The sequence below is a fragment of the Macaca fascicularis genome, chromosome 5 (assembly GCF_037993035.2).
Source record: "Macaca fascicularis isolate 582-1 chromosome 5, T2T-MFA8v1.1".
Taxonomy (NCBI): domain Eukaryota; kingdom Metazoa; phylum Chordata; class Mammalia; order Primates; family Cercopithecidae; genus Macaca; species Macaca fascicularis.
This window is the reverse complement of record NC_088379.1, coordinates 169,519,099-169,536,853: the sequence shown is the minus strand read 5'-3', so window position 1 is coordinate 169,536,853 and position 17,755 is coordinate 169,519,099.

The following is a 17,755-nucleotide window of genomic DNA, read 5'->3' as shown; positions in this document are numbered from 1 at the left end:
ATAGGCCATTTGTCCTCCATGGATTTGTAATAACACCTCTATCATTTATGAAGCTTCTTCAAAAGATGATGTCTCAGCTGGATGCGGTGACTCATGCCTGTAATACCAGCAGTGTGGGAGGCTGATGCGGGCGGATCACCTGAGGTCAGGAGTTCAAGACAAGCCTGGCCAACACGGTGAAACCCCATCTCTACTAAAAATACACAAATTAGTTGGGTGTGGTGGTGGTGCCTGTAATCCTGGCTACTTGGGAGGCTGAGGTAGGAGGATTGCTTGAACCCAGGAGCTGGAGGTTGCAGTGAGCCAAGATCATGCCACTGCACTCCAGCCTGGGAGACAGAGTGATATTCCATCTCAAAAGAAAAAGAAAGAAAGTGAGAGAGAGAAATAAAGAAAGAAGGAAAGAAAGAAAAGAAAGAAAAAGAAAAAGAGTCTCTTTCTTAGCAATCAGTTTCATGCCTTTAGTTTGGTATTCACACTCTGCATCAATTTGTCCCTTTTTATGTTTTTACAACTTTATCATAAGTCTTCGTATCTGCTAAGGTGAATTTATACCATTTGTAATCCTTAAATTTTTGTGGTTATTCTTAATCTTTTAATGACACATGAGAATTTTTGAATCAGCTTTTCAATTGCAATTTTGGTAATAAAATTACCAAACTCCATTGAGATTTTAAGTGCGATTGTATTAAAACTTCAGATTAATTAACAGCTAAGTTACATATTTGTTATTTTCAAGTTTCCAGTTTAAAACTACATATTTTCCTTTTCATAATCTAAAACATCATTTGTTGGATTTTAGCTTGGTGTCTACTTTTCTGTCTTTTAAATACTACGTTTAAAAACTATATTTTAAAGTGTTGCCAATGTATACAATTGCAGTTAATGTTTGTGTATTTACTATGCTATTGTCTTAGGTGGTTTTAATACTTTGCCTATACATTATCTTGGATTTTCTACGTAGATCATCTTTTTATCTGTAAATAGAGCTATATTTACTTTTTAAAAGAAAATTATACCTTTTATTTCTTGTTCCTAACTGACTGAGCTGGTTAAACTTCCAGCACAATTTGATTAGAGGCACCCTTTTTTGATTCTTGACATGAATTGGAATATTCCTAATGATAAATATAAAGTTTGGTCTTGATATTTGGTAGAAATACAGGTTATTACTATTTTTAGTTCTAGTTTTCTATGAGTTTATATTTTAAATTGCAATAGAAAATTTAACAGGTGCCTCTTCTGTCTTATACAGTTATTTTTTTCTTTGTATCTTTTGGTTAATGATATTAACACATTTTCTAATGTTAAAAATCTCTTATTTTCCTGGTATAAATCCAGTTTGCTAAAGATACTTACAGTCTTTAATACAAACACTGTAATATAAAATAAGTTGCTTGATTTTGTTTCCTAATATTTGTGAGAAAATACAATGCATTTTTCTCATAAATATTTTTGTTGTATTCTTTCTGATTTTTTTGTATCAAAATTATATTCTCTCATAAAATGAGTTGAGAAAAATTCTTTCATTTTTTAGTCTCAGGAAGAGTTTCCTGAAGATAATCTGCTCCTTGAATGTCACTTACTAAAACATCTAGATCTGACTTTTGCTTAAAGAAGATGAGTTGGAGATGTATATTTGCCTCTGCTCCTTCCCCAAATGAAGGGATTTATAAAGCTGAAAAATAGTTGGACAAGTGATAACTGTCAGACGGACTGAGTAACCTGAATCCTAAACAGGTTGCAAAAGAAGTCAAGAAGAAACACAACTACCACCTCAGAAGGCAAAACTTTCAGAAAGGGGTGTAACAGATATATCTAGAATCAAGAGTGAAGGTAGGACTGATGATAGGTGAAAACACAGAGTTAGAAATAGGTATGAAATCGAAAAGTTGATGAAGAAAAATTAAATTGCAAAATGGTTTCTCCCATGCCAGCAGAAGACTGAAAATTTATTCTTTAAAGAGAATAAAACCAAAGGTGGGAAACTATGTAAAAAACTGAGGCATTTAGTTGAAAAGTTATGTAAGAAATATGGTAGCCACAGTATTTTGCATGAATCACTCTATGAATTTTGGCACTAAGTATTCTACACTCCAGGAAGGAGACTGAATACTTCAAATCAAGTCTTGTCTATAGTGTTGCCAAATAAAATTTGAATTTTATATATAGAATAGATACTTTTTAGTATATGTATGTCCCCATTTAATAATTGGATCACACTTACCCTAAAAAAATTCTCTTTGTTTTTCTGAAAATATAGTTTAATTGGGCATCCTTATATTTTTTTTTGCTACATCTGGCAACCCTACTTGTTTGGAGAATCTGACCAGCCTATGAAAAGTACCCGAAGATACTGACGTTAGATGTCCCACAAACTGTCTATATTTAAAATGCCCCACACATGTGCAAAGAGCTTCCTATCAGCTTTTTAATGTCCCACTTTTTTTTTTTTAATCAGAGCTCAATAAATAAAAGTCCCTTTATTCACCAAAGAAACTGTTAATACTTTGATTAATACAATGCAAGTTTCACTTGGTGGTTAGTGTACACCATATAGAGCCCATGTCTGTAAATATCAATGCCTTGTGCTCTTGTTTCTTCGACATGGAAATTTAGTATTTTCTTTTTTATTCTCCAAGTTACACTTAAATTACCTGCTTTACTTTTTATTTATTTTTTCAACTTTTTAGCAAGTACATGTGCAGGTTTGTTACAAAGGAAGAATGTGTCATGTTGAGGTTTGGAATACAAATGAACTCATCACCCAGGTAGTGAGCTTAGTACTCAATAGGTGGTGTCTTTCAACCCTTGCCCGCTCCTGTTTTGTATTTCCCAGTGTCTACTATTCTTATTTCTATGACTACATGTACCCAATATTTAGCTCACAGTTGTAAGTGAGAACATGTGGCATTTGGTTTTCTGTTTTGGTGTTAGTTTGCTTAGGATAATGGTTTCCAGCTACGTCCATGTTACCCTAAAAGACACGATTTCATTCTGTTTCATAGCTGTGTAATATTCCATGGTGTTTATGTACCACATTTTCTTTATCCATTTCTCTGTAGACAGGCACCTTGGTTGATTCCATGTCTCTGCTATTGTGAAGAGTGCTGCAATGAACATATACGTGCATGTGTCTTTTTGGTAGAACAATTTATTTTCCTTTGGGTATATACCCAGTAGTGGGATGGCTGAATCAAGGGGTAGTCCAATTCTGTTTTTTTGGAAATCTCCAAACTGCTCTACACAGTGGCTGAACTAATTTACACCAATGATATATAAGTGTTTCTTTTTCTCTGCAGCCTCACCAACGTCTGTTATGTTTTGATATTTTAACGAAACCTTCTCTTCTTGGTGTGAGGTGATATATCATGGATTTGATTTGCATCTCTCTGATGATTACTGATGTTGAGTACTTTTTCAAATGTTTGTTGGTTGCTTGTATGTCTTCTTTTGAGAAGTATCTGTTCATGTCCTTTGCTCATTTTTTAATAGGGTTATTTGCATTTTGCTTGTTGATTTAAGTTCCTTATAGATTCTCCATATTAGACCTTTGTTGGATGCATAGTTTGTGAATATTTCTCCCATTTGGTAGGTTGTCTGTTTACTCTGTTGACAGTTTCTCTTGCTGTGCAGAAGCTCTTTAGTTTAATTAGGTCCCCCTTATCAATTTTTGGTTTTGTTGCAATTGCTTTTGAGGACTTAGCCATAAATTTTTTGCCAAGGCCTATATCAAGAAGGGTATTTCCCAGATTTCCTTCTAGGATTTGTATAGTCTGAAGTCTTACATTTAAGTTTTTAATTCATCTTGTGTTAATTTTTTTATATGGCGATAGATAGGAGTCCAGTTCATTTTTTCTGTTTATGGCTAGCCAGTTATCCCAGCACCATTTATTGAACAGGAAGTCCTTTCACCATTGCTCATTTTTGTAAAGTTTGTCAAAGATTTAAGATAGTTTTAGGTGTGTAACTTTATTTCTGAGTCTTCTATTCCATTCCATTGGTCTCTGTGTCTCTTTTGTACCAATACCATGCTGTTTTGGTTATGATAGCCTTGTAGTATAGTTTGAAGTCTAGTGTGATGTCTGTGGCTTTGTTTTGTGTGTGTATTTTTTTTTTTTTTTTTTTTTTGGCTTAGGATTGCTTTGGCTATTCAGGTTCTCTTTAGGTTTCATATGAATTTTACAATGATTTTCTAATTCTGTGAAAAATGATGTTGGTAGTTTGATAGTAATGGTGTTAAATCTGTACATTGCTTTGGGCAGTATGGCCATTTTAATGATGTTGATTCTTCTCATCTATGAGCATGAGATGTTTTTTCATTTATTTGTGTTGCCTCTAATTTCTTTCAGCAGTTTTTCTTTTTTTTTTTGTTTTGTTTTTTTGGTAAATCTCCTTGTAGAGATCTTTCACCTCCTTCATTAACTGTGTTCCTAGGTATTTTATTCTTTTTGTGGCTATTATAAATGGGACTGCATTTTTGGAAAGTCCACTATTTTCCACAGTATATTTTTTTAATATAAAAAACAAGAACTGCTATGGAGTGATGTCATGCTACTCTGAGTTTATTATTATTTTGCTCTTTATGGGTTGCTGCCAATCCTGATGCTAATCACCTCTTCTTCTTTTCATTTTTTTTTTTTTCAGGTAAAATTCACATAACATAAAATTAACCATTGTAAAGTATACAACTCAATGTCATTTAATGTATTCACAATGTTATGTAACCATTATCTCTAATTCTAACTTTGAGTTATAATATAATCCAATGTCATCTTAATCATTAGTTAATTAATTATGTTGGCCTAATTGTTCCAGCTTTGGCTGCTAGGAGCTCTTTTTTTTGGCCTCTGGGCTCCATGAGGCTTCTTTTCAGTTTCACTTCTGATTGACGGTGGTGTTGTTCTTTGTTATTATTATTATTAATAATGCTGCTAGGAATATTTTTGTACAACACAAAAATGCAAAAACATGGCACTAGATACACCATGTTAAAGACACTTGTTTGCAATATGGGAGCTCAACCCAGAAGGCAGAGCACTGCCTTGTTCAGCGTCATCTGGGAACATGTGCACCAAACATTTCAACTTCTTGCCACCCTGCATTTGTCTGCAAATAACCTTTGCAAGTGCAAAGAAGTGACTTTGTAAATACAGAATCTGCAAATAATGAGGATCTACTGGGCTTGATCTTCCTCCATCAAACTATAAAATTAACAAAAATAATGAATTACTTCCTTTGCATCCTTACTATTTAGCACAGAGTATATAGTAGGTAGGTTTTCAACAAAAGTTTAACAAATGAATTAAATCTCAATAAAAATTCATTAAGCAAATTGTACCTTAGTGCAATTCCTATGCAAGAAATTTAAATATCTAAAAAACAAATTCTAAGTGAGGCATCGAGTCATGTATTTATTTGTTTTTTTTTAAAAAGCATATTTAATATTTAGTTTTATTTTTAAATTAAAGTTATTGGACAGTTTTTTTGTTACTTAACACTTATAAGAGGTGAGACAAATACAAACTATGTATTAAATACTGACAGTGAGTAAAATTATTGTACAATGCATTTATAAAAGCTGTGGTTTTTAAAATTATTTATCTTTTTATTTGACATGTAATTATACATACATATGTAGCACAATTTGTTTCCATACATACCTATGTCATATAATGATCATATCAGGGTAGTTAGCATATCCTTGCCTCATGCATTTATCATTTTCTTGTGGTAAGAATATTCCAAAGCCCTTTTTCTCACTTTTTTGTAATGTACAATATTTTACAGTTAACCATAGTCACACTACTGTGCAATAGAAATTTAGAATTTATTCCTCCTATCTAATCATCACTTTGTACCCATTAACCACCCTCTCCCCATCCTCCTCTTACCTCTCTCCAGTCTCTGATAATCATTGTTTTACTCTGGTTCTATGATATCAATTTTTTATTTAGATTCTATGAGTGATATCATGTGGTATTTGTCTTTCTATGTGTAGTTTACTTCACTTAGCATGATATCCTCAAATATATTAAAAAGGAGAGAATAAATTTCCTTGAAACAAACAAGAATGAAACACATCATACCAAAACCTACAGGATACAGCAAAAGCATTTCCAAGAGAAAAGTTTATAGCAATAAATGCCTACATCAGAAAAGAAGAAAGATTTTTTAATAAATAACCTAACAATTCATCTTAATGAACTGGAAAAACGAGAACAAACTAAACCCAAAACTGGTAGAAAGAAACAAATATTAAAGCTCAGAGCAGAAATAAACAAAATAGAGACTAAAAAACAACACAACACAAAACAACAATTCAAGATTGGCAAAAAGAGAAATTAGTTTTTAATAAAGATAACCAACTTTTTTTTTTTTTTAAAAAAAACCTTTAGCTAAACTACAAAAAAAGAGAAAATACTCAAAATCCGAGGTGTAGAAAGAGACATTAAAACTGATACCACAGATATACAAGGGATCATAAGAGACTACTATGAACAACTATATACCAAAAAATTTGATAACATGATATAAATTGATAAGCTCCTGGACACATACAACCTACCAAGATTAAATTATGAAGCAATAGAAAATTTTAGCAGACCAATAATAAGTGAGGAAATTGAATCACTAATAAAACTCTTCCATCAAAGAAAAGCCCAGGAATGGCTTCACTGCTGAACTTTACCAAACATTTAAAAAGAAGAACTAATACCAAGTCTCCTCAAAGTACTCTATAAAAATCAAAGAAAACAGAATATTTCTAAACTATTTTTACTAAGCCAGCATAAAAGCTGTGTTTAATAGTAAAAAGGTCCAGTCATACAACTTAACTGAATAGTACAACGTTCCACTTATACTACTTACTTCTAGTTAAAACACATTCTAATTTTGGCATAATTTACCTTTCTCACTCAATTACTACTATCCACAACATTTTTTTTTTTTCCAAATTGTAAGACTTTATCACTTTGGCAGTATGACTTAACTGTACTTGAGTTTCTTTTTTATTTTATTTTATTTTATTTTATTTTTTTAAAAATTTATTTATTATTATTATACTTTAAGTTGTAGGGTACATGTGCATAACGTGCAGGTTTGTTATATATGTATTTGAAATTTTAATTTTTACTTTGTTCAATTTTAAAATGTGATATAATTACCATGAGTTAAAACAAACAATGGAATTTTTAAGTGGTAATAGAAATAAACAGAAATTTTAATTATTTTATATTTCTACTAAGCATAAATAAGAATAAACTGGTTCTAAAATACTACAATGTTTGGCATCTTTACTGCCATCTTTAATCCTAGTTTTACTCTTCTCAACAAGTCTAAGAAAATGGCAGTGTTCATAAGTACAGAAATGGCTATATGCAGTAGGTGGCATTCTACATAGTCAAATGAACTCTTTATAATATTAGGTTGAAATGCAGAATGTTGGATAATTACTAGCATCCCAAAAGTTAAAATCAGAAAAATGCAGAAAATAGAAGTGGTTAATATTATTTTCCTTTGAGAAAGCCAGAAATAATTGTATTATAAGAAATAAGCAATAATGGTAAAAGATGTGACTAATACACTGTACTTCTTTGAGCTAAAGGACAATTTTCACCTCAGAGTAGATAATTCTGACTCTTACATTCTTAAATTTCCTTTCTCCAGAACAGGATCTTATTTTAAGCCATTATTTAAATAGAGTTAATAATCCAAAGTCATATTTCTCCACAGGAAGTTTTCGTTTTAATGCATACACTGCAAAATGGCAAATGACTACTTCATTTATAAAAAATTGATAGCATAATAAATGCTAATTTAAAATAACTGTCAACAGACATCAATAAACTTTTCTACCACAAAGATTGGAAGTTACTACAATACTGAGGTAAGAACTAGCATGATTCTTCATTATGGTTAGATTGCTTTCATTAAATAATACTGTCATAATATCCAAGGAAGAAACTTTAGTGGGTCCTTCTAAAGCTACATGATTTTACACAGCCTGTTCATTCCTTTAATCCTTTTTCAGTTGTTTCCCTTATGTAATAATATTTCTTCAACATTTTTTCTTCTTTTGCTCCTTTTCTCTGGTCTCAATCATCCTGGCCAATTTCCAGGACAGTATGGACTTGCTTAAGCAGTAGAACAAGGGCCAAAGAATTTCTATAAAGTAGCCACAGGGGTCCCTTGCAGTTCATTCCATAACATTCTCAACCCAAGCCTTTAGATCAAACGTCTTTGCAGCAGTCTTAGGAAAGCTTATGCTTGAATAGTGATAACTTTGTTCTGGATTTATTAGTGAGCCATCACAATTTCAGATGACCATTGGTTGTCTTCTTTTTTAGTTCTACTGTACATTTTGTCTTTTTTTTCTGATTCTTTTTTTATTGACAAAAATCATACATCACATATATTTATAGGATACGGTATGATGTTTTGATATATGTATATGTTGTGGAATGGCTAAACCAAGCAGTTAACATATCCATTACTACACATACTCATGTTTTGTGTTGAGAACATTTAAAATCTACTCTCAGCAATTTTCAAGTGTATAAGGCATTGTTATTAGCTATGATCATCATTTTGTAAATAGATCTCATGAACTTATTCCTTCAATCTAGCTGAAACTTCCTGTCCTTCTGTTACCCGAAGGCCAGGTGTTCCATCTAGGTTCAATTGCTCATGGCACAGAAAGCCAGTCACTGAGAAGAACATTGCCAAGGAAGAAGGCTTTTTTATTCAGGTGCTGTCAGCCAGAGATGGTTATATCTCTGCCAACCGACTCAAATTGGGGGTTTCTATAGCACGGGAGGAATGAAGCTATGTGTGGGAAAACAGGAAGTAGGAAGGGGTAAGGAAGCAATCATAACACATGAGAGGTCTGGAGTCTCACTGTCTGAATGTGGTTTTCTGGTGAGTTTCAGTTCCTTGCCAGAGGGTGGATTTCCTTAGGAAGGAATTCAGGTAAGACAAATGTTAAGCTTCAAGTTCTGAGTCCAGGGAGGGTGAATTTCTCTGTTTATTCAAAAAACCCTAATCGTCAGTTCTATGGGACAATTGGGCTGGTTTCACTCTTCCACTCTGCTTCTGTGAGTTCTGCTTTTTTTAGATTTCACATGTAAGTGAGATCCTGCGGTATTTGTCTTTCGGTACATGGCTTATTTCACTTGGTGTAATTGCCTGAGACGTTTCCCTCCCAAGGGTGCCCCAGGCTTGATCCCCTAACCAGACCTGCCCAGCATGGGAAGCTGCAGCTGATGGCCCCATCCGCACTTCCTTTTTGTCTTTCCCTCCTTTCTTATGCATTTCCCCCTTGCTCACTCTTCTTTCCTTACCCTAGAGGCCAGCCCGTGGGAGCCACATTAACTCCTGAACCTCAGCCTGGGCAAGCGCTGGTGTGTCCTGCGGCTGGGGCACAGAGGGGAGGGCGCCAGGGAATTCTGGGTTGTTCCCACCATGCTTTGCACAGCCTCTGTTGGGTCTGGTCAAACCATGGCCATGGCCGCTACCAGCCTCCCCTACATCGTGCCCTTAAGGAAGACACAGACCCCCCACTCCCAACTCACAGAGCCATTATTTCTTATTCCAGCTACTGTAGTCTGGAGATATTTAATAATGAGAGACTAAAATTTCTTTTGTTGGCTTTCTTTAAAATCCTAAAACAAACAGTTCCTTAAAGAATTTGTCCAGAAAAGACTGACCATGTCATTTTCAGGTAAGATTCTAGACCCCAGATTGGGAAGTCCCTGGACAAACTTATTATTATAATATGTTCCAATAGGATTGCGTTCTCTTTGGGCCAACAAATATTAAGCATTGAATTAACCATGATTTCTATGATCCAGTATTCGCTAAGCTGTATTAGAAAGCAGAGACTGATACAATTTCCTTGTTGCAAGCAACAGGCAATTTAAATGCATTCCAGAAATCTTGAAGCTGTGTCAGATAGTTGGTGTTGAAAATATGTGTGTTGTCCATGATGGTGGTGATGTTTCTTACAGTGAAAAACATTTTTTCAGATGTTAATAGCTGGCCCTCCATTCTCTTCAATCTCTCTTAGCACCTCGATTTACTCATACCTACAAATGCAGTTTCTCACTATCTGAGGAAAACAGTGGCACCAGGACCCAGAGTCCATATTAGATCACCTTTTCTTGTCCTTGGAGGCCAGTGGGATTTTCTCAGTACTGTTCTTCCAAAAACATTTTGATTGTACCATTAAGCATTTAGTATAGAAAATGCTCTTTGCAAAAACCAAACCCCGAACCACAAATCCTGCTTCTGTCTGCCTATTCTACACAGTTCTCCCTAAGTTTGGCATTCCTGTGCCATCTTCTACTCGGTAATCCCCTAGTTTTAAATAAACAATAATCAAAGATGTTTTATTTCAGTGTAAGCGTATTGAGTGAAAGACAAAGCAGCAAGACAAAATAGCTCTTACTGCATTTGGTATTTATCTGGGCACTTTGTTGTGAAGACTTTTAAATAATTACCAGGACATTGATATGATGGGATTTTTACTCATCCCTCTTCTCTGCCCCATAATTGGCGGTTGTTAACTTTTCTTCTTTCTACCACAAAAGTCTCTTCTCTAATCTGGACCCACTCTCCATTAATACTGCCAAGAACCTACTTCATACCTCAACCACTGCTCTCAACTCTTTTGAACGTAAGGAACTTTTTAAATGTTAATAAAATTGTTTATTTCTTCCTACAAAAAGGGACTGATTTTTTAGTGTCTGATGTTTGAGAAATTCTATAATGACAAATTGTCATTGTATGAATGACAACCTATAGTGACAAAATCAGTAGTAGCTATTGATTTTTAACACATTTTAATAAACTCATACTTTATCAATCACAATATCTAAACTCATTTCCCCATGTGCGTGTGTGTGCATGTGTGTGCTTTAAGGTTTTTGCCTGTTTTGCACCTCTCCTTTCTTTGGGACACAGGCTACCCTCTTCTGATTTAGTTGTGTTGCCTTTGCCACAATAACTGGCCTTGGGTTTTAGGGTAATCATGTCACACATTTGCTAATATCACTGCTTATGTCAGGGATTGGTCCAGAGCTTTGGCAAGTGACATAAACTAAGATCATCAGGGTTCCTCTGTGACTTGGAAGAAGAGCCCTTTTTTTGCCTAGTGGGAAAGCCGTGAAGATGGGAGCCTAAATGCTGCAACAGCTGACTCCTTCACAACCTTATAAAGGTTGGAATGAAGCCAAAACACAGAGAGCTGCATAAATGAAAGATAAAAAAAATGAAACAATATCTCCTGCTTTTTGTGTAGGCTGGTTCAGGTTGAGTTTCTGTTGTTTTAAACCTCCCATCCTTGGGTGCAGTGTTAAGAAAGCAAGGTCTGAGAAAACCAGATGACCTTTCAAAAAATCAAATTCATTTTTTAAATTATAAAAGTAAACATCAACATGGGTAAAAAAAAAAAATCAAACTTACATAAGAATATACACTTAAAAGTGAAAATTTTCCCACCCAAATCTACAACCCAACTTTTCACTAGAGATTTCTAGATTTCCTCCTAGAAAAATGTTAGTACACACAAAGAAAAATGTCATATAAAGGAGGGTCTTTTTAAACTTTGTTTAAATCATTAGTATCATATAATACATGTTAATCTACCTTTTGCTTGCATACTGGAAATATAGATCTACTCCATTATTTTTAATAAGCTTTCATTGCAATGATATGCCATTATTTGTTTTACCAGTGCTTTATCAGTAATTAGCAAAATAAATAGAATGTTAAGACATTTGCTTCAATGAAGAAGCAAGCTATTTTTTTTCACATTGTTTAGGTGTGAAAAGACAAAAGTTTGTATTTGTTTCACATATACTTACAATGGGAATGATAATCCCCATTTGAGTGATGGAGTTGACTATCTTAGCTATGCAGCTTTAAGAGAATTCAAAAATAAATAGTTGAGAGGAATTGTCTTTAATTTTGTACCTTTAAAAAATATCTGCTGGCTGGGTGCGGTGGCTCATACCTGTAATCCTAGCACTTTGGGAGGTTGAGACAGGCGAATTGCCTGAGCTTAGGAGTTGGAGACCAGCCTGGGCAACATGGTGAAACCCCATCTCTATTAAAATACAAAAAAAAAAAAAAAAAAAAAAAGTTAGCCAGGTGTGGCAGCATGCGCCTGTAGTCCCAGCTACTCGGGAGGCTGAGGCAGAAGAATTGCTTGAACCCGGGAGGTAGAGGTTGCAGTGAGCTGAGATTGGGTGACAGAGCAAGACTACGTCTGAAAAAAAAGAAAGAAAAAAAGAAATCTGCTAAGGGCTGGGCACCGTGGCTTACGCCTGTAATCCCAGCACTTTGGGAGGCCAAGGCAGGTGTATCACTTGGGGTCAGGAGTTCGAGACCAGCCTGGGAAACATGGTGAGACCCTGTCTCTAATGATAATAAAACAAAAATCTGCTAAGTATTTAAGCAGAGTAAATCTTTGCAATTGTGATTCAAAATTGGACCTATGTATTTAAAATTTTCTTTCCTTATCATAGATGAATACACTATAATTTCTGAAGACAAGAAGTATCACACACAGAAATTCAAAGTATTTTCTGAACCCTGTGGCAGAACTATCTTTAATCGGCTTATAGTTTGGATACATTTAAGAAGTATGCCCATGTTTCCTTTTTTCTAATTTTTTTTTTTCTTATTTGGGGTTTTACATTTAGTTCTTCAATTTCTTTCATATGCTCAAAATCAATGATATTTTTTTCCATTAAGTATGATGCTATCATTCCTCGATTTTGTTTGATTTCCCCCACTGCTATTAGCCGTATGTGCATTGTATCTGGTTCCTGCTGTGTATAGTTGGATAAATACACATTCTTAATGCTTAGTCTGACTATAAAGCAAAAACTTTGAAACACATATTTATGTACCTGAATTGCCTTTTGCAATCTGATCAAGTTGGCCTCAATAAGCTATATCTTATCTCCCTTATCTGAAATATATCATTTTACCAAGAATTATGAGAAAAAATATTTGATGATATGCATTACAAAACCTGGGATCTATGACTTATGAGAAAGTAGTCATTAAAGACAGTTTTTTAAATATACTTCTATTAAACATCAAATCAACAATACCTCAGCAAGTTTAATTTTCTGTGAGTTTTCCACAAGATACTCCTGTAGTGTGGTAGAAATAAAACTTAGATTTATAAAATACTTAGGATGCAGAGACAGAGATACCTGCCATTGTGAAAGGTTAACATGAGTCTTGCAAAAAAAGTAATTATGTAAATTTAAGTCAAGACTACCAGTCATTTGAAATTCTATGAAATAGCTAAATGTGAGTTTCTTAATAGATAATAGTGGACATTCCCTGCAACAGAACCATGACAACCAAAGAAGAAGATTTAAATATTCCCATGATAATGACTATTTCAAATTCATGTTGTGTCTTCCCAGAAGAACTCTGAAGACTTTATGAACAATTCTTTTTCTTAGTAGCTGAGTTTTAGTGTAGATGAAGAAAGCTACTCAAAAAGGAGTGGGCCCTACCTAAAAACTTATTTCGTATACGAGCCATATAAAATATAAGGGATGAGACAAAACTCTTCACAATGATAAATATGTTCCAAAAATGTAGGTTAATGGGAGCAGTGTAGGATTTAGTAAGTTTTCACTGGAAAAGCAGTTCCAATAAATTTTCTTTATTAGAAACCTCTGCCCTTAATTGCCAGTGTCCTCTATAGCCCATTAGGTATACTTAAATAAATAACAAATATTACTCAGAATGGTTCTTTATATTCCCCTCTATAGAAAAAAAACAAAATAGTTCGAAAGTCAGGACAGCATGTATTTTCTTGGTTCAATTTAGATGCTTCATATCGCTGCAGAATGTTCTGTTATTAGACAGTAGTGATAGTAGCACATTTAGGAACATTAACAAGTAATAGTTCTGGAGACAAGCCAATTGGCAAAAGTTGCTACCATATCAAACAAATTAGCAAGCTCTTATATTCCCTCCTGCACTGGAAGTGGAAATATCTTTACAATCACAATTATAAGACATTGCATATGATTACATTATTTTTAATGTTTATATGCATAAAGTGTGTGCATTTATAAAATACAATCATTTTTAGTTAACATTCACAAAGTGCTTTGAGACACTAATGGCTTGATAATTGCTATGTGCCATGTGGTTATCCACATGTAGAATTAGGGAAGTTTTTCTGAAACATACGGTCTTGCCAAAAATGCAATGCAAACCAAGTTGTCCTCATACTGAGCAATTGGGACTCCTTATAGTCTCATGAAAGAAGATCCTGTTCTCTGGAAAGCTAATACTTTTCTTAATCATTATTCTTGACATTTTTACATAAAAGTGCAGAGTTAAAAATTTCAAAGATGATCTTTCCTGTGATATCAATGGTTCTATTCATTAAAAAAAAGAACAAATACCAGGTTTGCATATGGCTTATCAGATACTTGCCTCTTTTTCCAACTTTCCTGTTCCTACATAAACCACCCTACCATACCATATAAATTTAGTTTACTGAGATGTTCACCTGGGAAAGGTGTGTTATTTGGCGTAAGTTTATAGTGATCAACTTAACCCAAACTTATAATAATAAAATTATAAACACTATTCATACAATTTTTTTGAGTGTCTATAATATGGTAGGTACTTTACCAGGTACCTTACGAGGATCTACATTGTAGGCATTCTCAGGGGGTAATATTCAAAATATTAACAACATCATAGCATATGCTGATTTATCAGTATAGACAGGTCATAGCTACAACATATCCTGGAGGCTACTTACCAGCTGAATATCAGCTGCTCATTAGTTCTATTAGTTTGCTAGGGCTGCTATAACAAAGTATGCATATTGTGTGGCTTAAACAGAAATTTACTTTTTCACAGTTCTGAAGGTTAGACATTCAAGATCAAGGTGTCAGCAGGGTTGGTTTCTTCCGAGGGCAGTGAAAGAAGCATTTATTCCTGCATTCTCTCTTGGCTTGTAGATCACCACCTCCCTCTTGTGTCTTCACATGATCATCCCTCTGTCTATGTCTGCGTCCAAATTTCCTCTTTTTATAAAGACTCCAGTCATATTGGAGAAGGGTCTGTAACTAAGCAGTTTAGCTTCAAAATGCATTTTAAAACTTTGTTTTCCTTTTTCTCTTTTCTCCATATAGTCTCAAATGTAACTTTGAAGCAAACTGCAGAAACCTTTTTTTTCATCCTTAGTCTTGAAATACAGCCTTGAAATGTACATTGAAACTCTTTGTTTCCCTCCCTTTCCCACCAGAAACTCCCATGCATAGTGCTCGCTTATGTAATTATGAGCTTGCTTAGAAATTCCAGGAGCTAATTTTGAGAAAAATCAGGCATGGAGAAACCCAGCTACGAAATTCCAGAGATAACCTCAAGGCAGTTAGTCTACAACCTGACCATTGTTGAGATAATGTCAACCCATGCTCCCAGTGGACCATGACTCAAGATAGCCACTGGAACAAGATACATAGACCTTGTGCCCGGCACCACTCCCACATGCCTCCGATTCCAAGTTCCCCTTTCTACCTTCCTCTCCCCAGCCTAAAGTTTTGGAATAAAGTCACTTTCCTTTCACAGTATCTCATCTTTGTTCATTTGGCTTTGCAAGCTGGGAGCAGCCTAGCTAGCATTTGGTTACAGGCCTGCCCTAATTACTTCATTTTAGCCTAATTACCTCTTTAAGGATCCTATCTCCAAATATAGTCATATTCTGAGATTAGGACTTAAACATATAAATGTAGGGGAGAGGGTTATACACAATTCAACCAATATCACCTGATTATATTGTCTCCATTTTCAGATAAGGAACTGAACCCTAGTTTAAGTATCTTAAGGTCATATAAATAACAAACTAAAACTAGAATTCAAATCCAAGTAAGAGTTCAGTGCAAATGTCACAATTATCAGAACCTTTAAACAATTGTTAATTACTTGATTTAATTTTCTTCCTTAAGAGACTTTATAAAACTTTTCATTAAGCTAATAATAGACACATTTTAGCTAAAAGCCAAGTTCATCAAGTTAGCATTATCAACTTCCAATTATATGGTATTTGATGTAATTTGTGGGTTTTATTTGTTAATATTTTAATACCCATCTATCTTTCACAACAGATTTAAAGAAGTTTATGTAAAAAGACATACCTAAAGCAAAAGCATAAAATAAAGAAAGCAAAATTAAGAGCCAACAAAGAACGATACTGGATTAAAGCAAAGAAACACAGATGAAAACACTAATAATAATATTTCTAAATGCAAACTATTTCTGAGCGTCCTTACTTTTGTGTGTGGGGATCCAGGGAGGGAATCAATGCCCTGTTATGGTATGTCTGCATTTGGAAAAACGGTCCACAACTTGGAAGTAAGGCAAGAATATTACAGCAAACTCTTTCAAACTCACGCTAGTACATTGTGTAACAAGCTCACCTGTGAGACAACTGCCTCCCTAAGTGTTATTTGACTCTCTAGAAACTGGAACTTTGAGAATTTACAAGTTATTAGGACTCAGATTTTTGAAAAATTAGATGTTGCTTGTAGAAAGTGGAGAAGCTGCAAATATTTTTGTTTACAAAAGATGGAGGCCAGGTGTGGTGACTCACGCCTGTAATCCCAACATTTTGGTAGGCTGAGACACGATGATTGTTTGAACCCGGAAGCACAAGACAAGCCTAGGCAACACTGTAAGAGCCTACAGAAAAAAATTAGCCCAGCAAGGTGGTGCATGCCTGTAGTCCCAGCTACTCAGAAGGCAGAGGTGGGAGGATCTTGTGAGCCCAGGGGTCAAGAGTGCAGTGAGCTGTGATTGTGCCACTGTACTCCAGCCTGGCTTACTGTGAAATTTCTATTTGAAAAAATAAATCAAGATTTATCACTGGGATCGGGATCATGATGGTGGATGGGAGGCCAGACTAGGTTGCAGCTCCAGACAGAGCAGCATTTGGAGGCTCACATAGTGAATTTTAGCTTCAGATTGACTGCAACAACAAACCAGCAATCCAGAGAGGACCCACAGAGCTTTGAAGGAAGTGGACTACTCCTGCTGGACTTGGGAGACGCCCCAGATACTGCACTGGTATCCACGGCTGAGAGTCCCATAGATGGTTCACACCACAAGACTCACAGACAACCCTCAGTACCAGCCTGGAGCCAGGTAGACTCACTGGATAGCTAGACCTAGAAGAGAGATGACAATCACTGCAGTTTGGCTTACAGGAAGCCACATCCATAGGAAAGGGAGAGAGAGTACTACATCAAGGGAATACCCCGGGGGACAAAATAATCTGAATAACAGCCTTCAGCCCTAGACCTTCCCTCTGACAGAGACTATCCAAATGAGGGAACCAGACAATCAACTCTGGTATGACAAAACAAGGCTATTAACACACCCAGTAAATAATACTAGTTCACCAGCAATGGCTCCAAACCAAGAAGAAAATTCCTAATTTGCCTAAAATGAATTCAGGTTAGTTATTAAGCTAATCAGGGAGGCACCAGAGAAAGGCAAAGACCAATGCAAGGAAATCCAAAAAATGTTACAAGAAGTGAAGGGAGAAATATTCAAGGAAATAAGTAGCTGAAAGAAAAAACAATAACAAAATTCAGGAAACTTTGGACACACTTTTAGAAATGGGAAATGCTCTGGAAAGTTTCAGCAATAGAATTGAACAGGTAGAAAAAAGAAATTCAGAGCTCAAAGACAATGTCTTTGAATT